Source organism: Calonectris borealis, chromosome 5, assembly GCF_964195595.1.
Source record: "Calonectris borealis chromosome 5, bCalBor7.hap1.2, whole genome shotgun sequence".
NCBI lineage: Eukaryota > Metazoa > Chordata > Aves > Procellariiformes > Procellariidae > Calonectris > Calonectris borealis.
In genome coordinates, this window is record NC_134316.1 from 51,476,102 (window position 1) to 51,501,290 (window position 25,189).

The window sequence follows — 25,189 nt, forward strand, 5'->3', positions numbered from 1 at the left end:
AACAACTGCCGTACGAATAACCATAAATTCGATGGATTGAAATGCCTGGTTCTCACGAATCAGACACTCGCCTTCATTGTCGCCCCAGGAACTGCAAACTTTAGGATCCATGAATGCAGATTGGTGTACCTATTTCAGGAACGCCAAAGAGGAGGGTGAGTCGTGGTGGGTTAATGCCACCCTACCAGGATATTCCAACGCGTCACGATGGTGTAACACCACCTCCAAGACTGTTACGAGGAGCTTTTCCACGCATATGTCTTTGCCATCAGGACTGTTTCTGATATGTGGTGACTGAGCTTGGCCAGGGATACCACGGGCCATCAAAGGTGGACCCTGTACCCTGGGCCGACTCACCTTACTAGCCCCGAACATCACCCTTGCGATTTGGATGCAGAAAAACTGTAATCGGAAAACATGGCAAATACATGCTTTTGCTCCTAACTGCAAGGACAACGTGGAGTTTTGGAAGGCTCCACAGATTATTGCAGCATCTATATTCTCACCTAGAGTAGCAACTGCTGCAGCTCTATCTCAACTAAACAAACTGGGATGTTGGCTAGCCAAATATAGTAATGCCACTAGTTTAGCATTATCTGACTTATTGTTAGATGTAGACAGCATTAGACATGCAACCTTACAAAACAGAGCTGCAATCGACTTTTTATTACTTGTTAATGGACATGGTTGCCAAGACTTTGACGGACTCTGTTGCATGAACCTGAGTGATCACTCCAAATCTATTCATGCACACATATAGGAGCTACAAAGACTGAATCACCAACTTGTTGGACAAACAGGTTGGAACCCCTTTGCTGGATGGACATGGGGTGGCCATGGTTACGACAACTCATTTTAGGTTTTGTTATTTTATGTCTTGTGTTTCTATGTATCATGTGTTTTGTCCCTTGCATTATCCAACTAATACGACAAATGATTGATGCCTTGCTGCACCAACATGTAGTACAAATGGTAGAATATCGTCATGTTCCCACCACGGACCACGCGGTGGCATGTATACGGAAGGGTTAAAAGATGGGATTTTGGTCCATGGATGGACACTGGGTGAGAAATAGATAGCTAAGAAAACTGTAGTCAGCATAGAAAATAGACGGTTTATTATCTATTGTGTGGAAATGCTGAATACAGGAGGATAAGGAAGGTTGAGAAAATGTTAGGGGAGGACATGAAGGATGTGAGAGACATGCAATAATGAAGAAATATAAACTACAATGTATAATTTTGCTTGCTTTGTTACATTGTGCTGTTGGCATGAGTATAGGTTAATACGTAAATGTTGGACTATGGTAATATGTTGCGTGAACAAGGCCTACGAACCAATAGACGGGGTGGCTACAGCTTGTGCAGCGCGTCTGATCAGCGAGCTCAGGTGCTATAGGCTCCCTATGTTCCAATCGAGGCGCGTTTCGGCACCTGCTGGCCACGTAAGTCGGAACCCGTTTCCTTTGCAAATGTATAAATACTGGGATTTTCCCGAAGAACAGTGGGCCAGTGTACAGCGAGGTCACCGTTGCCTCCGTGGGGACGCCCACGTAAAGCTGGCACCTACCAACTGCTGGGCTGAGTTCGTGGCACAAGACGATACAAGAATGTACAGATGGTTCATCTTTCTTCTGGGCCTCGGGTTGGTAAGACAATCGCTTTGCTAAATACCCTTAGTGTAATGCATGATTATATTTAATAAAGTGCTTGCTTTTTTCCCCTTCCTTATAGTCTGTCTATGTGTGCTCACCTTCTAAAGGAATCCTCGAAACCCACTCTAAAACAGTTGGTGAAATGAGCCATGAGTGTCCTGGGCTAGAAGTGGGGTGCTGAGATCTTGAGAAAGGGTGACACATTCAGTGGTCTGCACTGGATCCCTTTGCTCTCAGCAGTGTCTGGTTGCATAACAGAACATAAGAATGTGATCACCCTCCATCTCGTAAAGGTGCAAGCCCAAGACAGCTGGGAACAAGACTGGGGGACAAACCAGCTCCCCTCACTCCGCTCTAAGCCACAGGCAATCCTCTTGCCTTGTAGGACTCACTCTGTTCTCCTTGAGTGCAGCAGAAATGCTGAGGGTTTCTGACATCCAAGAACAGTCCGCTGGGGAGATGGGGGGAACTGTCAAAAACCCCAAGGCTCTCAAACTGCCTTCTGCCATCTCAGTTCCTTAGCATGGGGAGTGCAGATGCTGACAGGCGCTTCTGCGTTACGAGCGGTTTCATCTGACAAAGTCAAACCCCAGGACTGGCTCCTGCCCCCACTGTTCCCATGAACCCACTGCTGCAGAGCAGGGCTGACTCCTCAGCAGCCAGTGGGCAGAGGCCCTGCTCCTCATGGCACATTCAGCCAGCACCCACCAGAGCTCCAGCCATGGAGCTGAGGAAGATTTCCTGGAAAATGAAAAGGGGGTGTGTGCAGCAGGGGCAGAGTCTATGGGAAATGGCTTTGATTTTGCTCAGAGAAGTTTCCCCTAACTTCTTGTGTCTTCCTCCCCGAACAGGTTCCCATGCCCAGAGGGACCAAATGTCCAACAGCAGCTCCATCACCCAGTTCCTCCTCCTGCAGCTTGCAGACATGCAGGAGCTGCAACTCTTGCACTTCTGGCTCTTCCTGGGCATCTACCTGGCTGCCCTCCTGGGAAATGGCCTCATCATCACCGCTGTAGCCTGTGACCACCACCTGCACACCCCCATGTACTTCTTCCTACTCAACCTGGGCTCCATCTCAACCACTGTCCCCAAAGCCATGGCCAATTCCCTGTGCGACAGCAGGGCCATCTCCTACTTGGGATGTGCTGCACAGTTTGGTTTTTTTTCTTCTTGATCATAGCAGAGTATTCTCTCCTCACTATCATGGCTTATGACCGCTATATTGCCATCTGCAAACCCCTGCACTACAGGACCCTCCTAGGCAGCAGAGCTTGTGTCCACATGGCAGCAGCTGCCTGGGCAGTGGGTTTCTCACCGCTGTGCTGCACACTGCCAGTACATTTTGCATACCACTCTGCCAAGGCAATGCTCTGGACAAGTTCTTCTGTGAAATCCCCCAGATCCTCAAGCTCTCCTGCTCACACTCCTACTTCAGGGAAGTTGGGCTTATTGTGGTTGGTGTCTGTTTAGCATGTGGGTGTTTTGTTTTCATTGTGGTGTCATATGTGCAGATCTTCAGGGCCGTGCTGAGGATCCCCTCTGAGCAGGGACAGCACAAAGCCTTTTCCATGTACCTCCCTCACCTGGCCATGGTCTCTGTGTATGTCAGCATTGGCATATTTACCTACCTGAAGCCCCCCTCCATCTCCTACCCAGTTCCAAATCTGGTGGTATCATTTCTGTAGGCAGTGGTGCTTCCAACAGTGAACCCCCTCTTGTACAGCATGAGGAATCAGGAGCTCAAGGATGCCCTATGGAAACTGACCCAATGGACACTGTTACACTGACAATAACCTGCCTTCTGTTCTCTGCACATTTCACAGAGTTTCTCACAACAAGCAGAATTGTGAGATAAAAATATTAAAGACCATTCCTCTCACACTTTCTCCCAGGCTCAAGTTACTCCATTGTTCCCAATTCATCTACCCACCCATACCCCAAGAGGAGCAGGGGGGATGGTGAAGAGGGTGTTAACAGTCAGTAAAGAACATTTCTGCTGCTCCTTCCTCCTCACACTTCTCCCCTGCTCCAGTTTGGGTCCTCTCCATGGGATCCCACCATATTTGCAGTCAAGGCTATGTGTTGTTCATTTCTTTCTGTTTTACATTTCTCCTTTATACTCAGAGAATCACAGAAATGTTGAGATTGGAAGGGACCTCTGGACAACATCTAGTTCAACCCCCCAGCTGAGGCAGGGTCAGCTAGAGCAGGTTGCTCAGCAGCTTGTTGAGGTGGCTTTCGAATATCTCCATGGATGGACACTCCACAACCTCTCCGGGCAACCTCCTTCTAGTGATTGACCACCCTCACAGTCAAAAAGTGTTTTCTTGAGTTCACATGGAATTTTGTATACATTAATAAGATCCCTCCAAAACTTTTCTTCTCCAGATTGAACAGTCCCAGGTCTCAGCCTTTACTGCTATGAAAGATGCTGCAGTCCCTTAAACCAGCTTTGTGGCCCTTTGCTGGACTTGCTTAAGTAGGTCAACAACTTTCTTGCACTGGGCAGCCCAGCACTGGACTCAGCACTCCAGATGTGGCCTCACCAGTGCTGAGGAAGGGTCACCTCCCTCCATCTGCCAGCAATGCTTTTCCTACTGCAGCCCAGGACGCTGTTGGCCTTTGCCATGAGGGTGCATTGCTGGCTCATGCTCAGCTGCTTGTCCTCTGGGATCCCAAGATGCTTTTCTGCAGAGCTGCTATCTAGCCGATTATCGTGGTTTAACCCCAGCAAGCAACTAAACACCACACAGCCACTCACTCACACACACACACACACACCCAGCAGGATGGGGGAGAGAATCAGAAGAGTAAAAGGGAGAAAACTCGTGGGCTGAGATAAAAACAGTTTAATAGGTAAAGCAAAATCTGCACATGCAAGCAAAGCAAAACAAGGAATTCATTCACTACTTCCCATTGGCAGGCAGGTGTTCAGCCATCTCCAGGAAAGCAGGGCTCCATCACGCTTAACTGTTACTTGGGAAGACAAATGCCATAACTCCAAATGTCCTCCCTTCCTTCTTCTTCCCCTAGCTTTATGTTGCTGAGCATGACGTTATATCCCTTCGGTCAGTTGGGGTCAGCTGTCCTGGCTGTGTCACGTCCCAAATTCTTCTGCACACCCAGGCTACTCGTTGGCAGGGTAGTATGAGAAGCAGAAAAGGCCTTGACTCTATGTAAGCACTGCTCAGCAATAATGAAAACATCCCTGTATTCTCAACACTGTTTTCAGCACAAATGTCCTTCACGGAGATCAGCTCCACCTCTCTCAGAGGCCCCACAGTGCTGCAGAGTCACCTGGGACACAAACCCCTCTCCCGCCAGGGCTGCACAGCCCAGGCCTGTTTTCCTCTGGCCTTGGGGACTGCAGCTTTTGCTCTCTTTGTGGGAACCTCATTCATCATTCCCAAGTAACTAGTGATAGCATGAGAGGAAATGGCCTCAAGTTGTGCCAGGGAAGGTTTAGATTGGACATTAGGAAAAATTTCTTTACTGAAGGAGTGGTCAAACATTGGAACAGGCTGCCCAGGGAAGTGGTTGAGTCACCATCCCTGTAAGTATTTAAAAGACGTGTAGATGTGGTGCTTAGGGACATGGTTTATTGGGCATGGTGGTGTCGGGTTGACGGTTGGACTCGATGATCTTAGAGGTCTTTTACAACCTTAATGATTCTATGATTCTATGATAATTATGTTGCCACCTGCCATCCACTTCAGCATGCCTCTGCTGGGAAACAAAGCCTTTCCACACCAGGGGTCCAATCTCTTTTTACTAGGTTTCCATGTGACAAGTCTGCCCTTGGCCCTGGTGCCTCCTCTGAGGTGCTGCAGCCCAAATGGGCACCAAAACCCACAGCCTGGGGCACAGACAACAAGAGCCCCATTTGCCACAGAGCTGTGACATGAGTAGAATAAGAGCTGAGGTGGGGAAGGACAACTCCCACAGCTTATTTGGTGGATGGAGATACAACTTCTTTAGGAGAGACTGACAGGGAAAATGAGAAGTGGGGAATGCATTGTGTGATGTCAGGGCAGCTTAGATATATGGAGGGTCTCTATGGGACACATAAAAGTATAGATGGCGGCTTGTGCGTGGGTCAGCTTCTAAATGGGCCACCCAGTCTTCTGCTCACCTGGATCTGGTACTCCCAAAGGAGGAAGAGCTGGTCAGGGATGTGTCAGCCTTGGCCGTAGTGACCATGAAATTGTGGTGTCCCAGATCCCCAGGGACATGGGGAAGGACAGTAGGAGAGGGCAGACCCTGGACATCAGGGAATGAGAATTTGGCCCAGTGAGGGCACTGGCAGATGGGGTCTAATATGGCAGTGTCAGGGCCCTGAGAACATCCATAGGCCTTCATGGCCCTGAGCAGCATCACCTGGGGCCTCCACCTGCATCTCTGTCCATAAGCCCAGGAGACCATTGAAGCCCAGGCCTGAGTTTCAGCCTCAGCTTGATCTATGCTGCTGTACAGGTCTCCAGACAGTGTCATAGACACAGCCTTGCCTGTCCATGGACTTTGTTGATTCAGACTTGCAGAGTCATTCCCCAGCTTGATTCTTTATGGGGTGTCCAATGAAATGACACCACCACCCTCCAGATGCCAGACCCCAGCTGATTCTGCTGCCTTTCCTCCCATTACTTGGTCAGGTTTTGGGAGGAGAGGAAGGAAAAGCAGCTGAGGTTTCTGGGTGCCAATGATTGAAAGGGGGGAGCAGAGCCCTCACATGTGAAATGATCTAAAGGCTATGCTAGTTCAAAACTGTTATCTTCAGCTCCTTTCTCAGAAGCCTTAAATCTTCCGCAGGAACCTGGAAATGCTGAGATCCCTCCATCTCCCTCTCTTGTAGCAATTAAGTTGATAGTACTCAAGTCAGAGGCTTTCTTCCAATTCTTTTTACAGCCTAAAGCACCCCATGGTCTTGAGATATGCCAGGAAACTTGCAGAAGAATCCCACTCCTCTGGACAAGATGGTGGATGATCCCAGGAATCTCAGGAGGCATGGTGTCCCCATAGCTGTGTTCAGAGAGCTGGTCAAACACCTCATCTCCATTTCCATAATGGTGGCTTAGATGCCTGGTTCATGTGTAAACTCTCTCTGTGGATGCTGACATTTACTGAGTAACCTGGTCTGACCTCAGAGATTGCCCTGCTTTTTGCTAGGTGTTGGACTTGAGACATCCTGAGCTCCCTTCTACCTTGAATTGTCCTATGAGCATATGATGTAGAGACTCTCACCTCCAGCTTAATGTTTTCTCATAGGACACGTGGGCAAGGCACAGGCTCATGGAAGGACTGGTGGGAAACAGACTGCTGAGTCTCTAGTCCAGCCTCCAGGCTGGCTGTGACTTTGCAGAGCAAAGGAGAGCTCCAAAGGTGGAGATCAGAGCAACACTCCTCCTAGGCCATTTTATTTTTCCTAAGGCTCAGCCTAAAGCTTCCAAGAGGCAATTTGTGTCTGTTGCCTCTGTCATATCATTGGCCACTGCAGAAGAGAGCTTGGCCCCATTCCATCATCTCTCCAGGTAGGTTTAGGCTCTTACTAGGTTGCCCCATGCCTCCTTTAGCAGCCTAGAGAGGCCTAGTTCCCTCAGACCCTCCTCACAGCTCGTGCTTTAGCCCCCTCACTCCATCTTGGCAGACCTTCTCCAGCCTCTCTCCAGTTTCTCCACCTTCCTTTTGAAAGGTAAGGCTCACTGGCTCATATGGCATCGTCACGGTACACAGGTCTTTCTCCTCACGGCACTCCTTAGCTGGCCAGGTCTCTACCCATGCTGCTGCATGCAGTTGTTGTGCAGCTTGTGTGTTGAGATAAAAGCAGATAATAAGGGAAAGAAAAAAGATAAAAACAAACATAAACTAAAACCAACAGGCGACACAAAGGAAATCACTTACCACCTCCCACAAGCAGACTGATGCCCAGCCAGTCCCCCAGCAATAGACACCTTGAACAACAAAAAAATCCTCCTTCTTCCTCTGCCCCAGCTTTTATTGCTGAGCATGATGCCATATGGTATGGAATATCCCTCTGGTCAGTCACGGTCAGTTCTGGCTGTGTCCCGTCGCCAACTTCTTGCCCACTCCCAGCCTACTCACTGGGAGGGAGCAGAGTGAGAAACAGAGAAGCCCTCGACACTGTGCAAACACTGCTCAGCCAAAACACCGGTGTGTTATCAACAGTGTTTTAGGCACAAATGCAAAACATAGCACCATGGGCGCTGCTCTGAAGGAAGTTAACCCCCTCCCAGCAAGAGCCAGAACACTTGATCCAGGGGCCCAGAAATGGACACAGTAGTGTACTGGTGGCCTAACAAATGATGAGCAGGGGGAGACAATCACTTCCCTCACTCTTTTGGCGAGGCTCCTCTTTACACACTACAAGACACTGCTGGCCGCCTGTGTCACCAGGTCACGCAACTGGATTTTGTTTTGCCTTCTGTCCCCTACACCACTAGGGCCTTTTACGCAGGGCTAATCCCCAGCCAGGCAGTCCCCTTCCCCTGCCACTGCAGGGTGTCAGTCTATCCCAGGTGCAGGACCTGGTCTTTGTCCTTTGTCTATTTCATGAAGTTCCTGACAGGACAGTCCTTCCGCCTGTCAGGTTTCCCCTGAAAGACATCCCTAAGGCACAGGAATGGTCCTCTCAAATTAGTATCATTGAAAAATGTGGTGAGAGTTGCCTCCTCCATGTCATGGATACAGGTGTTAAACTGCACAGGGCTCAGGAGGGTCCCCTGTGCCACCTCATCAAAACCCAGTATGTCCTCTGCCCTCCAGGGGCCATACACGGCCCCTTCACCACTGCTTTCTCAGCCTCATCATCCAACTGGTAGTTTACCCATCCGTTTGTCTACCCGTCCAGACTGTAATGGCCTACTTGGGTACAAGAATATTGAGGGAGACCATGCCAAAAGTCTTGCTGAAGTGGAGGTAAATGACATCAACTCTTGTCCTCTCATGCACAAATGCAGCTAGTTCATCATGAAGGCAACCCGGTTGGTGAGGCATGATTTACCTTGGTAAGTCCACACTGATGCTCTTCTCTTTTAGGTGCCCAGAAATGTCACCCAAGAGCACTCATTCAATGGCTCACTCCTCACCAAAGTGAGCTTGTGCAGCCTGTGGTTCCCTGGGTTGCACTTTTGTCCACTTCCAAAGATGAGTGCAACACTTGCCTGTCCTCACTCACAAGAGACCTCTACCAGTCCAATGATCTTTCAAAAGGGATATTTCAAAGAAATTTCAATCTTGCCCTGTAACTTCTTCCTGTTATATGGTGTATTTAATTTCTTTAATCTTTCATATAATTTCACCTGTCATATAATGTCATCTTTGCAGATGCAGACTCTCTAGACAAAGGCCCATTCCATTATTTGCCAATTTTCTCCTCCCATTATTCTTTGTTCATTCAGATAACTCTCACCTACCCAGTTGCTACTTTGAGCTTCAGGGAGTTAAAAGCTTGCCTGTCTTTCAGTAGTCTAATTATCTCTTTAGCCAATTCTTTAATTATGTTTAGATCTAACTTTTTTTGTATCTATCTAAAACATTTCTCATAAGATTATCCCTGTAGAAAGGCAACCTCATTATTAACAGCTTGTACTTAACATATGGTTGAGGAGTGTATTTTACTGTTTACAAAACTTTATCATAGTTTTCTTTTCTTTGCTTGCAAATGGGAAAAATTCTTATGTGGGCTGTGTGCAGCCAGTCCTCTAAGGAAAACAGGTGGGGTTTGGTGCAATGGAGCTGTAACATTCAGCTCCAGAGTTCAGTGAAGTCTGATGTAAGAAAAACTGATGCAAGTCCCACGGGGCCAATGAGAAAAATGGTGGGGTTGGAGAGGTGAGGAGCAGAGTTGTTGATACTGTGTCAGACCTCAAAGAACTGCTTTTCCTAGCTGCCCAGACCTCCTGAGGAGATCCTCTGCATCAATATCACTTGGAGAATGCTTCTATCACCTCTTCTCTAAACTGGAATGTAATAAAATAGAAACTTTAAATTTAAAAATAATTTTTATTAGATGCACTTTGAAATCTTTCTCTTTAACTACACTATGAAATTACTCCAATTAGCTATACAAGCCTGGAAGACCTGAAGAAAACTACAGGAAGAGAAATAGCTCGTTAAGGCTTTCTGTATTTTAATGAGACCCATGTGTATTTGGTGCTGAGTCCTTGAACCTCCCATGAACAAACCTCTCAAGAAGTCAAAGTCAGAAGCAAAACTCAGAGTACCTTGAAGTACTAATGGGTCCCACTGAGGACCATTACTGACAAAACTTCCCCATGGACTCGTTAGGGCAGATCATTGGAGGCCATGATTGCAGGTAGGCAAAGGCACTGTGCAGGTGGCTGAGAAAACCCTTGGTTTTTTTCAAAAAGAAGAAAGGCCAAGCCCTCACCCCCAGGCCCTGAAAAGGCAGACCCTTTCCCTCATGCATGGCTCAGGGCTCTTCCTGGGGGCAGTGGGGTGTGAAGCTGAGCAATGCCAAGTGTAGAAAAATTGTATAACACCTCCCAGCCCCCCCAAGCAGGGGAAAGGAAGAAATGAAGTCCAGAGTCTCAAAAGAAAGTTACTCCTTGTAGGCCTCCATGGTAGAGACAACTGCCAAGGGAACAAAGACCTCAGTCTTGATGGGCCTTTCAGCCGTGCCAGTGGCCGAGGCCATCTTTACTGCAGGCTGTCCTACACTGTCCCATATCTGCACCTCTTCCTCTTCAGGCTGTTGACACCCTTCTTGCTTTCCCACCTAGCTCTTACCCCAGCATTTCTATATCTTCACTGATGTCTCTCCACCCATCACTGGCTTTTCCTTGAAACACAAAGCCATGTCATGATCCAGACTCCCTCTGGGTGACCTCTTGCACAACAAGGCTACCCTTTGAGTGAGACTTGCTTTTTCCTCACCTCCAGTCTGAACCTTCCAAGCTGCACTTTGTGGAGTTTTCCTTCTCTTCCCACTACAAAGAAGAGCTCTGAACGTCTACTTCACCAGGCTGAAGAACCCCAGGTCCCTCAGCCTCTCCACAGAGGCCCCAAACCACATGCTGGCAGATGTCCTCTGGGGCCGCTCCAGTTCTTCTCCATTCCTCCAGACCAGGGAATTTTCCATTTCTTTTATCCAAGAAGAAATTCTTTTCCTTCCTTTCCTTTCCTTTCCTTTCCTTTCCTTCCCTTCCCTTCCCTTCCCTTTCCTTTCCTTTCCTTTCCTTTCCTTTCCTTTCCTTTCCTTTCCTTTCCTTTCCTTTCCTTTCCTTTCCTTTCCTTTCCTTTCCTTTCCTTTCCTTTCCTTTCCTTTCCTTTCCTTTCCTTTCCTTTCCTTTCCTTTCCTTTCCTTTCCTTTCCTTTCCTTTCCTTTCCTTTCCTTTCCTTTCCTTTCCTTTCCTTTCCTTTCCTTTCCTTCCCTTCCCTTCCCTTCCCTTCCCTTCCCTTCCCTTCCCTTCCCTTCCCTTCCCTTCCCTTCCCTTCCCTTCCCTTCCCTTCCCCTCCCCTCCCCTTCCCTTCCTTTCCCTTCCCCTCCCCTCCCCTCCCCCTTCCCCTTCCCCTTCCCCTCCCCCTTCCCCTTCCCCTTCCCCTCCCCCTTCCCCTCCCCCTTCCTCTCCCCCTTCCCCTTCCCCTTCCCCTTCCCCTTCCCCTTCCCCTTCCCCTTCCCCTTCCCTTTCCCTTCCCTTTCCTTTTCCATTTTCTTCTAGCCAGGAATATATGGGAATACTGTAATTGCGTCTTCCCAAAGCCTTCTCTTCTCCTGCCTTTTCACCAAAGGCAAACAACGGCATCCTGGGCTGCATTACGAAGAGCACTGCCAGCAGGTGGGTGGAGGTGATCCTTCCTCTCTACACAGCCCTGCTACAATTTGTCTTGCTTACTTCCTTCAAGGTTTTCTACATTACCACAACACTCACACTACAGCCAAAGCTGCCCTCCACATATTCCACCAGTTCTGCCTTGCCTTCTTGTGAAAAACAAGTCCAGGAGAGCATCCCCCCATGCCGGGTCAGGGATTACCTTCCACCTTCCCTCTAAGTGAGGTCTTCTATCAGAGGTCCGTGGTCCTCAAAGTCCCCAGTGACTACCAGGTCCTAAAATTGTGTCCATTCTTCCAGTTGTCTAAACGAGAATTCATCCTTTTCCTAACCTTCCTCAGGCAGTTCAGGTGTCCTGACCATAAGAGCATTGTACATGGAAGAGTTAGTGATCCAGATAACAGTAAACCTGAGTAGGCTCAAGCCTGTACTGTGCTGTGCTGTGCTGTGCTCCATGTACAGCTTGGTCTTCAGGTTGTGTTGTGCTGTGTGGTGATGCATTTCCCCCTGCTCTCCTGGGCCACTTGTTGATCTCAGAAATTCCCGTGAAACCACAGCCTTGGTGTACTGAGTCTGGCGGTTGAGCGCTCCTTGGCCGTATCAGAAACTCTGCAATAGCTGAGGCTGGGAACATGCTCCTACTGCCTGGCCCCTCCGAAGAGGCCTGAGGAACTGCACCCTTTAAGTTCCTCTTATGAACACCTCCATGTGTTCAGGAGAGAAAAGCTGATGCCTGTTTGTGGCCTTTTAGAGACATAGGAGTGGATTTAGGAGTCACCAGTCGGAGTCTAGTGACAGGTGAGATGGTGAGTGTAATTGAGGGACACACCCAGAGCTTTCCCATGGGTAACACTGAAGACATCCATCCTCTAAGACAAGAATCTGGAGCTGTCTGGAGCGCACAGTGGTTCTCCAGGGTCAGCATGTTCCAGGGGTTGTGTTGGGATGGAAGAGGTCGGCAAAGATGGGGTTTGGGGCCTTAAATACAGGACATGTGCAGACCTCCTCCTGGCACTCTCCAGTTCCTCCCTACCTGTCTAGAGCAGGAATTCCCACAGAGGGACACACTAGTCCAAGTGTGGCCACACCATGGCTCACGGAGCCCCCCACCACAGAGGGGGATGAAAACTCAAGATGTCTAGGTGGCCATGCTCCTCATAATATATCCACCTGTGCAGCTGGCCTTGTTCGTGGTGAGCATGCACCACTGGCTCATATGGTGTCCTTCGTAGTGCCCAGACCATTGTCATCAGAGTCACTGCTCAGCTGGTCAGGTTCCCTGATATATGAGTTATTCTTCCCCCCCGATGCAGGAATAGCCACTTCTCCTTGTAAAGAGGTTTTTGTTGGCCAAACCCCAGATTTTCCAAAGGTCCCCCTAGATTGAAGTTCCATTTTGTCAGCTGTTAATGTTTGCATGCAGGCGGCTCACCGTGGTTGTGATGCTCCATCACCACAAGATAACAGCATGAGAAGTTGCAGGACGCTGCAGCTAATTGAAGGAGTTACTAGTTTTGTACTGACCAACATAGGAATCAGCATGACAACCCTCTTAGAAACACTATACGAGGGCACAAAGCAAGTTAAGCCAGGGCCAGTGGGGAAAGAGCAGTGTTGGGCTGTTTGTAGAGGAATGGATGAGGATGATTAAAGAGAAGAACTTGGGAGGGGGAAAGGGGGAAAAGGAAAACCAAAAGTTCAACTCAGGATATGATGCTGGTTTGGGGTAACCTGCCTATCCGCCTTGAGTCAATTAATTGAGTGGAACAAAAAAGCCACACTTGAGTGGATCAAACTTATGTCTGCTTACTTCTATGGTCCTGGGGAACCTGAGTGTTCTCCCTATCATCATCGAGGGAAGACCATGACGGAAGGAAATGCACAATCACTCATCCTGGAGGGATCTCGGGAGGTCTCTAGGCCAAGCCAAATCACAGTCTGTGGAGAAAGGGAAATGAAGGTTGGGCTGTTTACATGCTAAGCTTTGTTAGCGTAAGATGGATACATCTTGTGTATAGACATATGTCCTGGTCTCGGCTGGGATAAGAGTTAAATTTCTTCCTAGTGCTGTGTTTTGGATTTAGTATGAGAAGAATGCTGATAACACACTGTTGTTTTTATTTGTTGCTAAGTACCCTGCTAGTCAAGGACTTTCAGCTTCCATGCTCTGCCAAATGCCCAAGAGGCTGGGAGGGAGCATAGCCAGGACAGCTAGCCCAACTGGCCAACGGGGTATTCCATACCATGTGATGTCATGCTCAATATATGAATGGTAGGCGTGTTCCAGGAAGTAGAGATCTCTGGGTTTTTTGGGGCATTTTTCAGTGAGTGGTGAGCAATTGCATTGTGCATCACTCATTTTGTATATTCTGTCATTATTTTTTTTCCCCCCCTTCCTTTTCTGTTCTATTAAACTGTCTTTATCTCAACCCATGTGTTTTTCTCACTCTTACCTTTCCAATTGCCTCCCTGTCCCACTGGGGGGGGTGGAGGGCGGAGAGTGAGCAAGCGTCTGTGTGGTGTTTGGCTGCCTGCCAGATTAAACCACGACAACACACACAGACAATACAGATCCCTCCAGGAGCTGGTCTTTGACCTTCCATCTGTCTAGGAGCTGGCCTCAAGATTGCCTCATCCCTCCAGTTCCCCCATTCACAGACAAGCACACACACACACAAATGGCTCTCTCCAGCACAGAATCACAGAAGCGGAGGCTGGAAGGCAGCCAGCTTCCCCCTTCTCTGTGCTTCCTCTTCATGCTTGATGTTAGTCAGGAGCTCCTTTCTCGTCCATGCCATTCTCTTGCCACCTTGGTGTGACTTCCTGCATGTTGGAAGCAGAACCGTTCTGGATCATGAAGAGTTGATCCTTGACCATCAAATAGCTCTCTGCAGAATCCACCTGGCCACAAACACACCCTGGTCCAAGGTTATGAAAATTTCCCTCCCTAACTCTTATGCCAATTAGTCTTTATGGGATGAAAATGTATTAACTTAAGATAGCTGACATTGTATACTGATTTATCATGATTGACTAAGCAAACTAAAGGACATCAGCTCATCACAAGGACCAGAAGAACAGCCCTGCCCTGGAAATAAGGACTTTGATTCTTGGAATCTCAGAGCTGTCCATGAAGGATGAAAGATACCCCTGGACAACAAAGATAACACCAGGATTCTAGTCCCTCTAACACATCTTTGAAACTCTCCCAGTGTCTAGCATCATAGATAAGTAACTATCAATAGACGAACTCCAGAGATGGCTGGATCAATAGATAAGCAGCGAGAATGCTCATGGCTGATGACGCTGCAGAAATACAGTTGCTTTGCGAAGTTTTACTGTCATAGTACTGTATGTGTTAACTAGCGATTAGTCAAGTCATGTTGTACCTGAATGCTTGAACGGTATAAGAACCCCATGTAAAACCACATTTGATGTACCCCAACTTAGCTCGGACACCTCATATGCACGAATAAATACTTATCCTTGTAATTCTGTACTTTGTGTCCTAGCCTCTCTCCTCAGCACGGGCCAGTTGCAAATTTTCATAACACAGGTGACTGATTGCCACCACTGCAGTGTGGCAAGGTCTCTCCATTCTCCATGCAGTAGATGTAGGGCAGTCCAGGAACACAAGGCACATCTCACCGGGGTCTCCAGTCATGTGCCTACACTCTCAAACTGCTGTTTTTTCTCTTCCCCAACCTTTACTCGCCCCCTAGATAATGCAGTCAAGGAACAGACAATTTTCATAAGAGGCCTGACAGCAGCACCTTGTTGTTCATGGAGATCGCCTTCACCTTCGTCAAAGGCCTCAGGGGCAGCAGAGACACCACTGACAAAAAAACCATTTCTTGCCAGGGCTGCCCTTCCCAGCCCTGTTTCTCTCTGGCCTTGGGGACAGCAGGATTTGCTCACTCTCTTGGCATCCAATTTCAGCTTTAAGTTTCCAGATGCCGTCCACTTGGCCATGTCTCTGCTCTGAAGCAAAGCCTTTGCACACAGAAGGACTTCGACACTTGGTACGAAGTTTCCTTTAAGACAAGTCAGAGCTTGGCCTGGAGCTACACCTGAGGTGCCACAGCCCCAATGTGCACCGATGCCCTCAACCAGTGGAACAGGCAAGTTGACTAAGAGCCTGTGCTTTTTGACATGGATAGAGTAACAGCCAGGCGTGGTGGGACAAGTCACACAGCTTGGAGTGCCGCAATGGATGGGTATCAGCTTTTCAGGAGAGACAGGCTGGAAGGATCAGGAGTGGGATTCCTGAAAGTGAGACTTTCACTAGATGTGTGGAGCTCCTCTGTGGGGCAGGTGAAGTGTTTGGTGAGCCCTTGTGAGGGAGGGTCAGAGGAGAGGCCAGTAAAAATGGCCTCTCATGGTGGGAGATAAGAACCTGCAGTGAATGACCAGGCAAGATTCCCGTCCCTGGACTGGTGAAGCAGAAAGTCAGAAGGATGGGTTACAGGTGGAAAATCAAATGTGGAGGTGGCTTTGAAAACCTTTGATGCATTTCATCAATCAAGAGAGCAAAGCCCTGACCCCTGTTGTCTGCGAAAAGGGATTCTTCCCTCATGGGAGTCTCAGGACTTTTCCTGGGGGCAGTGACAGGTGGGGGTGTGTAATGTTGAGTGCAGGACAGTGGTAGGACACCTCCCAGCCTCTATGGAGATGAGGAGGCCTCAAGGCACTGGGAACATCAGGAACTGCTGTCCTCTCATGGCCGCAGTGGAAAAGACAGGAGCCATAGCTGAGAGGACATGGATCTCAGTTCTGTTGGGGGGGTGTGCCAGTGTCACCATGGCCCTTGGCTGTCCTCACCACCGGCTGTCCTACACTGTCCTATACCTGTGCCTGTTTCCTTGAAAACTTTAACCACCCCTTTGGTTCCCTGCCTCACTCTGATGCGGGATTTCTCAAGCTTTACTGCTGTCCCTCTATCCTCACTGGTTATGTCTCCAAACACAAAGTTTTCTTTGGATTTGCCAGTGCCTGTGAGTTTCCAACAAGTCACTCAGCTTCTTGCAAAACCCTGCTAATGCTCCCCTAGCACCCAAGCTGTCCTAGCCCACAGACTTTCTTGGATCTTTACTCCATATGCCAGCACTGACCTGCACATCCTCCTTCTGCTGCCTCAAATTAAAAAAATCAACTTATTTCAATTCAGCATGACTCCCCCGTCCCTTACTCATGGTTGTGCACACCTGAACTGAGGCAAGTGGAATCCCACCTCCTGTGGGTTGTGGTCTGCTTGGGAGGGACATGAGACCCCCTTCTAGCCCCAGGACTACATATCCATGATGAGATGTCTCAATTGACTCTGCTGAATCCCTTCCCTCAGCAGGAGTAAAAGAGATCCTTCCCTGTCACTGTCTGGGTATCCTGCCTAATGGCAGGACAAGAAAAAGTGATTACAGGATCTAAATCTGTCTCTGGTAAGAGAAATGACACAGCTGGAAAGATGTGTCTCTCCCTAGCTGAGGGAGGGAGCATTAGTGACTCCTTCAGCCTGTTTCACAGCAGGTTCCCCTGGAGCCCCAGGGACACCCAGAGGGAGCCCCGAGGGGGCAGAGAAAGTGCTGCCTTGGGCTGGTCCTCTGCTGCTGAGCTGGGCTGGGCTCCTGGGATGGAGGGAGCTCATGGCAAGCGGGCAGTGCTGCAGAGAGACAGCCCTGCCCAGGAGCAGCTCCTCTGCAAGGCACAGCAGGGCTGAGGGCACTGCCTGCAGGCACCAAGGGGAGAGGAGTGAGGCAGAGAGAGAAGGCAATCTGGAGTGGGAGGAGAGCTCAGTGTTCACTGTGGGAGAAATGTTCACAGCCCTTAACACAGTAAATCTCTGGCTACAGGGCAACACAGCTGCAGTTCCTGGAAAGATCTCCTAAAGCTGGCACATAACCACAGCTTATGGAATCTTTCAGGAGGACTCTCAGTATTTCTCTAGCAGAGATGAGGAGGATGTGTTCCAGAGCAGGGCTTGCCTGCTGCACTGTCAGAGGAACAGTGCATGACGTTTCCCTTCTCCCAGGGATGGCTGCAGAGGTGCAAAGCTGGGTGTGCAGCCATGGGTGCCCAGGGCTGTCCTTCAGAGCAGGGTCTCTGCACCCAAGGGAGCTGTGTGCCAGGGCAAGGGACTCTGCCGCCTGCCAGGGTCAGCACTCAGCCTGCTCGGGGAGTTCCCCATGGCGCTGCAGGGAGAAGTTGTGGGTGGAAGGAGTGACCCCTGGCACAGCAGGGTCCTTGTGCTGTTGAGAAGGTGCTGCATGGGTCAGAGCGGCTCACAGCTCCAGATCATTTCTAAGGCATTTCCGAGGAGACTTTCAAGGATGACATCAAAGCCCCTTTCCTGAAAGGGAAGGAATGGTTTTGGCTGGAATTCAGGAAAAAAAAAGGAGAGTTTATGAACATTGGAAGAAGGGGCAGGCAATTCAGGAGGACTACAAGGACGTCGTGAGATTATGCAGGGAGAAAATTAGAAGGGCCAAAGCCCTAGAGCTTAATATGGCTACTTCCATAAAAGACAATAAAAAAATGTTTCTATAAATACATTGCAAGAAAAGGAGGGCTAAGGAGAATCTCCATCCTTTATTGGATGTTGGGGGAAACATAGTGACAAAGGATGAGGAAAAGGCTGAGGTACTTAATGCCTTCTTTGCCTCAGTTTTTAACAGTAAGACCAGTTGTTATCTGGGTACCCAGACCACTGAGCTGGAAGACAGGGATGGGGAGCAGAATGAAACCCCCATAATCCAAGGGGAAATGGTTTGCAACTTGCTATATCACTTAGACACAAAAGTATGTGGGGCTGGATGGGATCCACCCAAGGGTACTGAGGGAGCTGGGAGAAGTGCTCACCAAGCCACTTACTGTTGGAGTGACCCGGGGTCGGAATAGGAGAGCGTTCCCGGAGTAATGAGGAGTCCCAATGTGGGTATGGTCATTCTCCTTTATTTCAAGATATTGTGCTACTTTTATAAGCTAGCCACACTAACACGCTCACCTACGAATTGTCTATTGGTTTACAGTCAGCAAGCACACAAATCTTAACATACACAGATTGGTCAAAAGCAGGTGTCCACGCGAACGCTTCCTGCGCCTGCATTCCGTTACATAATCTACTGATATTTACATTCCTCAGCCTGTTTTTCTCTATTCTACTATCACTTCATAGACTCTAAAACTACAATTGCTCTTTAGCAGCCTTATACTATAACTAACAAATCCTCAGTGCTTGGAATGTTCATAGGATGACCATTATTTAATAAAAATCCCTCCACAAATTCCCCCTTTTTGTTTTTGAACAATCCAAGCCTGATTTACTACTTTCGATACAGCCTTTTTTATACAACTAAAAGCAATACAAAAGCATACACACAATATTAAGATGATAATCAATATACGCAAGCCTTCTTTTAACAAAGCTATCAGCCATTGCAGCAACTCTCTAAAAATATTCATGAGCCATTCATCTAAAATGCCATGATTTTGTGGTATCATGCTTACATGGTTTTTTAACCATTGTAATTGTTTATGTGTACACTCACCATGATTGGATAGGTTCATGCAACACATAAACTCTCCTACCCAGAAACCAGGCACACCAAACAGGTTCTGAAAGGCTCAGTTGCCGTAGCAAGAGACAAAACAAAACGCAGATTGATCTGTTTTGTTTGCCCAGGTAACCTCTTCTTGTGAGAGTGCAGGCTTCACCGCTCGGCTAGGCACCCATATTGGTCCCTTATCTGTGGAAACACACATGTATCCTCTTCCATTAAATATTACCGAAACTGGGCCCAGCCACATGCCAGTGATTGGGTCTCGATACATTACTTTTAGTTTCAGAAGTGTTGGGTGATGTATTATAATCGATGGCTCTTCTCTGTCTCCCATCAGACACAAATAATTTAGGGTAAATAGTACTTTATGCAGTCTCATTTGCGGGTCCTTTTCTTCCTCCTTTTGCTTTGTTAGATAGTCCTTCAATACCTGATGCGTGCTGTTGGAGAAAGTTAGCCAGACTAGGCCGCGGTGGGAAAATTCTGAGTCATGCTGACAAGGGAGAAAAGAAAGTTATGCTGACCTTGCTCTGTGCAGATAAGCAACTTTGAGAAAGTACAGTATAAGGAAAACAGGATGGAACCCGGACCACGTAGCAGTAACCGAAAGTAGGAGGAATATGATAATGTAATTTTTAGAGCTAAGCCAATGATTGTGAGACAAGTATGCATAAGGTAGAACTTAGTGTATAAATATGTGTAGGGTTTTACAATAAAGTGGAAGCTGGCCTTATCACTCACATTGAGTCGACTGCCTGCCTTCCCTCGCTCGTCGCAAGTGGCGCCCGAACAGGGACCCCCCATCCCTGTTTTCCACCGGACAGCGAGATCGGAGAAGCACTGGTAGCAGCGACCAGGGAGCAGAAGATCAGTAGACGCTGTCGCGGCGTGCCTGATCCGTGCTTGAACCCAGGATAATTAAGAAGGGGTTCGCCGTCCGATAGAAGGCTACCCGTGGGAAAAGGCTGCAAACGACCGGATAATTAAGAGGGTCAGGAGAAGCGCGCAATGGAAGTAGAGGTAGCCTTCGATATTTTAAAATGCTTTTTAGAAAAGCGGGGAGTAAGCCAATTAAAAGACCTGGCTGGTTTAATTGCGTTAGGAAAAGCGAAAGGGTTTTTTAAAGACCCTGAAAGTATGTTTGAAGTAGACGAGTGGCGTTCTTATGGAGATTGTTTGTGGGATCTAGTAATTGATGATGATAAATCAGCAAGAAAATTAATGAAATCTTGGAGAGATGTTATTAATTGTATAAAAAGATATTAAACTGAAAGGCGAATAGCTACAGCCGCCTCAGATCGGCTTGAGCAGTCCGATCCTGCCGCTGGACGTCTCACAGCAGGGGGTGACTACTTTTCACCTCCGCCTTCGGGAATTCTTGTTCCCGTTGTTCGCCGACCCTCTCGTCCCCCTCCTGATCCGCCGACAGAAAGGGCTTGTCCCTCCGCACCGCCGGGGGAAAGGGAGGGGGAGGGTCCAAGTGAAAATGAGAGGGTAGACGGTAGTGGACAGGAGACTGCTCAAGCTGAAAGTCTTCTAAAGGCCTCACCCCCCCCCCACCCCCCCACCCCTCACCCCCCCCACCCCCCCGCCCCCACCCCCCCCACCCCCCCCACCCCCCACCCCCCCCCCGTCCCAAGCTTATCAACAGCCGCGTTTAGTGCGGGTTGGTTGGGACAAAATAGCACGAGAAGCTGTTGAGCAAAAAGATTTTGATTTATTAGATCAAATTAGCCCTCAAGCCTTCCCGGTAATCTACCAGGTAGATAACGCGGGGGCTATGACTGGGGTGCATCAGGCCCTAGATTGGAAAATATTAAATCAATTGCGAAACACGGTTAATGAATCGGGAGTGCATAGTGAGCCTGCAAGGCAAATGCTAAACTATATCTGGGGTAGCGAAATGCTATGTCCAGAAGATATTAAGAACATAATGAGGCTTATTTTGAAGCAATCACAACAATTACTTTGGCAAGCTCACTGGCAAAGACTTTGTGAAATATCTGCGCACTCGCCCCGAGCCCCAAATGATCGTTTAGCTGGAGTAACTGTAGAACAACTAATGGGTATAGGTCCTTTTGCCTCTGTAGAAATGCAGATGCAAACTGGCCCAGACGTGTTGTTAGAATCTATGAAATTAGCACGAGAAGCCTTGCAGAAAGTTAAAACTACACCAGCTCCTCCCTCATATATGTCAATTAAACAAGGAAGAGAGGAGCCTTTTGCATCTTTTGTAGATAGAGTCACAGACACTATTGACCACGCAGATATGGCAGATTTTATGAAAGGACCTTTGCTGAGACAGTGTGTATTAGAGAATTGTAATACTTATACGAAGGGCATCCTTGTCACCTTACCCTTAGACACCACCATAGAAGTCATGTTAGAGCGAATGAGTAGAGTTCCTGTAGGAGCTCAAGCCACGTTAGTTGAAACAACCAGAGAACTAGGGGAAAAATTACTCAAGGCGCAGGGACAGGCGTTTGCAGCTCTTGCCCCACTGAAGCCTCCGGATGCCCACCAAAGTAAGACGACTGGCCGACGAGAGTATAAGTGCTTCCGATGTGGCTACCCAGGACATCTGCGTCGACAATGTCGGGAGCTGCCAGAACTGTCAAATGAATAATCATAATACTACGGTCTGCCGGCATTCGGGAAACGGGAAACCGAGCGCCAAAAGCCGCAGCGCGCCGACACCAATCGCGGCTCCGGTCACCTTCAGACCAACGGCAGCCCCCAACCAAATGACAGTGCAGAGATACCAGACGCCATTGCCCAGCTTCGACCAGCAACCCAACTTCGACCAGCAACCAGGGGGAGCCTCGGACTGGATCTGGCAACAGCAGTAGATGTCACGCTAATTGACGACCGGCCGTGAAAAATTGCTACAGGAATTAAAGGGCCCATAGTTATCAATGGACAATCTCATGGAGCGTTGTTGTTGGGGCGATCATCCAGTGGTCTCTAAGGACTTTTTATATTACGAGGACTTATCGATTGTGATTCAAAAACTCAGTACCCACATCGTTGACCGAGCAGTGGATCGTATTGACCCTGACTTACCTGTGGAATTAACCGTTTTGCACGGCCCCACACATTTTATTGGTGCACTCACGCAGTGCAAAAAGAAAAAGGGGGAGACTGTGAGAGTATTAGAATGGATATTTACTGGAATGCAACCAAAGACTACAATTCAAGATAACGACACGTTTGATTGGAATGTGCTAGATTGAATTTATAGCTGTTACTGCTGTTTAGCTATTAATTCGCAGGCTCTTGTGCTTGCCATGGGGCTTGCTTGCCTTAATGTGTATTAGAGTCTTGTGCTCATTAGTGGCTGCTTTTTTGCTCTTGCTGCTTGCTGTACTGCTGCACTGCTTATCGTCTTACTGTGCTGTGCCTGGGAACACTCTGATAACAGCAATGGGGATGCGCCTGGGCCGGCAGATGGCCAGGGCATCGCTGCTGCTTCTGTGCTGCTGTGCTGGACAGGCTGGAACTGCAGCGTGAACTCGAATCAAAGGGACTGTGACCTGTGGCTGAGTCCATGCGGGACAGGACGCCCCGAGGCGTCTGTGACTGTGGATAAGCCCATGCCCAAGCAGCAGGAACCACCTGAACCAACGGAGGACAAACTTTACAAGAAGGAGCGCAAGTGCAGCAGTGACCCGACCTGAGCCGGCTTTGGTGCCCAGTAACTCCACGCAACGCACCACCTCTGCTGACCTGAGTGACCACCATAACAGATGGAACCCAAAGTCATGGACTAAATGAATGCAGTGGACATTTTGTGTACATTTATGGATATTTTATGGACATTTTACAGGGGATTGTGCGGGCCTGTCCTACGTGTAGCCACCATGGGCCTGGTCTCGGAATCGGCGTGAATCCCAGGGGACTCGAGGCCAGAGAATTGTGGCAAGTGGATGTGACTCACGTTGCTGACTTTGGCAGACTGAGATATATACATGTTACGGTTGACACCTATAGCAAATTTATATGGGCCACGGCACAAACAGGAGAACGAGCACTCCACGTAATGCGACATTTGACTAGTTGTTTTGCAGTTATGGGAGTGCCACAAACGATAAAAACTGACAATGGCCCTGCATACACAAGCGCCAAAGTGAAACGTTTTTTCCAAACATGGGGAGTGCGACATACTGCTGGTATTCCGCACTCACCCACGGGACAAGCTATCATTGAAAGGGCGCATCAAACGCTGAAACAATATTTGCAAAAATTTAGGGAAATCTCAGATGTACAAGAAAGACTTGTTAAGACTCTTTTTGTGCTAAATCATTTACGTATTTTTGCAGATCAGAAAGAGCCACCAGCATGGGTGCATGGTTATCCTAAAGAAAATAAGGATGACAAGCCAGTTTTCGTTATGTATAGAGATCCAGCAACCGGACTGTGGAAAGGTCCAGCAGAAGTGAAGTATATGGGTAGAGGTTATATGTGTGTACTTACTCCCACAGGGCCGAAGTGGATTCCAAGCCGCTGGACCAAAGCTGCTGTTGCTGATGATGATCAATGCAGCTCTGTCTGTACTGATCCCAGCGATGCCGTTGCCCAGCCGTGCGAACTTATGGGTGGTGTGGGCGAATAAAACTGGGACGACAGACTTTTGCCTGAGTTCAGCTACGGCAACTGAGCCCTTTAAAACATGTCTGATAGGCTTTCCTGAAATTATTGCCAGAGATTTTGATAATTGGACGTCTGTAACAGTTAATTGTATAAATGTTACTGTAGCAGATTGCTCGGTACAACTAATAAGAGCCCTAAATCACACTCTCCCTTGGGACCCCCAAGAAATTGACCTTTTGGGGTCAGAAAAAATTGGACATGCAACTGATAATGTTACTACTCAGACATGTTTTGTGTTTGGCAGCTTTAGCCGCTTTGCCGCACAGGCCCAGACCTTTCAGTCATTGATCGGCATAAGCAGCCGCACTGATGATAACAACCCTTTTGTTAATACCACCGGTTGGACTGTTGTTTCACCTTTTACGAAAGGATTCGAAATAGGCCAATATTGTGGGAATTATAACGCTTCCAAAACATTCAGTGCCTGTGGACGGAGTATGAAGGGAACCAATAACTCTTTGTGGAACAATGATATGGCCAAAGCTCTTCCCCCCGGATATTTTTTGATCTGTGGGGATCGAGCATGGCCTGGCATTCCAAAGAACGCCTTTGGAGGGCCTTGTTATGTAGGTAAATTAACTCTGCTCACAGTTAGCCGACAAAGTTGGCTTAATATAACTACAGTAGCGACAAATCGACACAAAAGGTCTATACATCAATTGCAGGCAGATTGTAACGACAATATAGAATTATGGTCAACCACAGCCAATGAATTTGCTTCCCTAGTGCCTAACATAGGCACTGCGCAAGCGCTGGCTTGGTATTTTATTAACCATTATAGTTATAGTAAAAATAGCATATCACTTTATTTTAGATAATGTTGTAAAAATGAACCACAATGTATTGGTGGTCCAAAAAGAAAAAGGGGGAAATGTTGGAGAAAGTTAGCCAGACTAGGCCGCGGTGGGAAAATTCTGAGTCATGCTGACAAGGGAGAAAAGAAAGTTATGCTGACCTTGCTCTGTGCAGATAAGCAACTTTGAGAAAGTACAGTATAAGGAAAACAGGATGGAACCCGGACCACGTAGCAGTAACCGAAAGTAGGAGGAATATGATAATGTAATTTTTAGAGCTAAGCCAATGATTGTGAGACAAGTATGCATAAGGTAGAACTTAGTGTATAAATATGTGTAGGGTTTTACAATAAAGTGGAAGCTGGCCTTATCACTCACATTGAGTCGACTGCCTGCCTTCCCTCGCTCGTCGCAGCGTGCGTTCTACAAGGCTCTGCCCCGTCGGTGAGTGTGGGATGCCAGTAATATGCTTGACCCCCCATCTCATCAGAAAGGTTCTCAACTTCTGACTGGTGTAAGCAGGGCCATTGTCTGTTTTCAGTTGTTCTGGCACACCCAACACCGCGAAGCAAACAAGGAGGTGCTTACACACATGATGAGCCTTCTCACCCAATAAAGCCGTGGCCCATATTACTTTAGAAAAGGTATCTATGGTGACATGCACATATTTGAGCTGTCCAAATTCAGCAATGTGAGTGACGTCAGTCTGCCAGAGCTCTAAAGCCTTGAGA

At 48.2% G+C, this 25,189-nt stretch overlaps 1 pseudogene; it reads left to right on the forward strand.

Moving 5' to 3' along the window:
• The first annotated feature begins 2,529 nt into the window (after window positions 1-2,529).
• Window positions 2,530-3,442, forward strand: LOC142083287 (olfactory receptor 14A16-like; annotated as a pseudogene).
• Window positions 3,443-25,189: the final 21,747 nt, after the last annotated feature.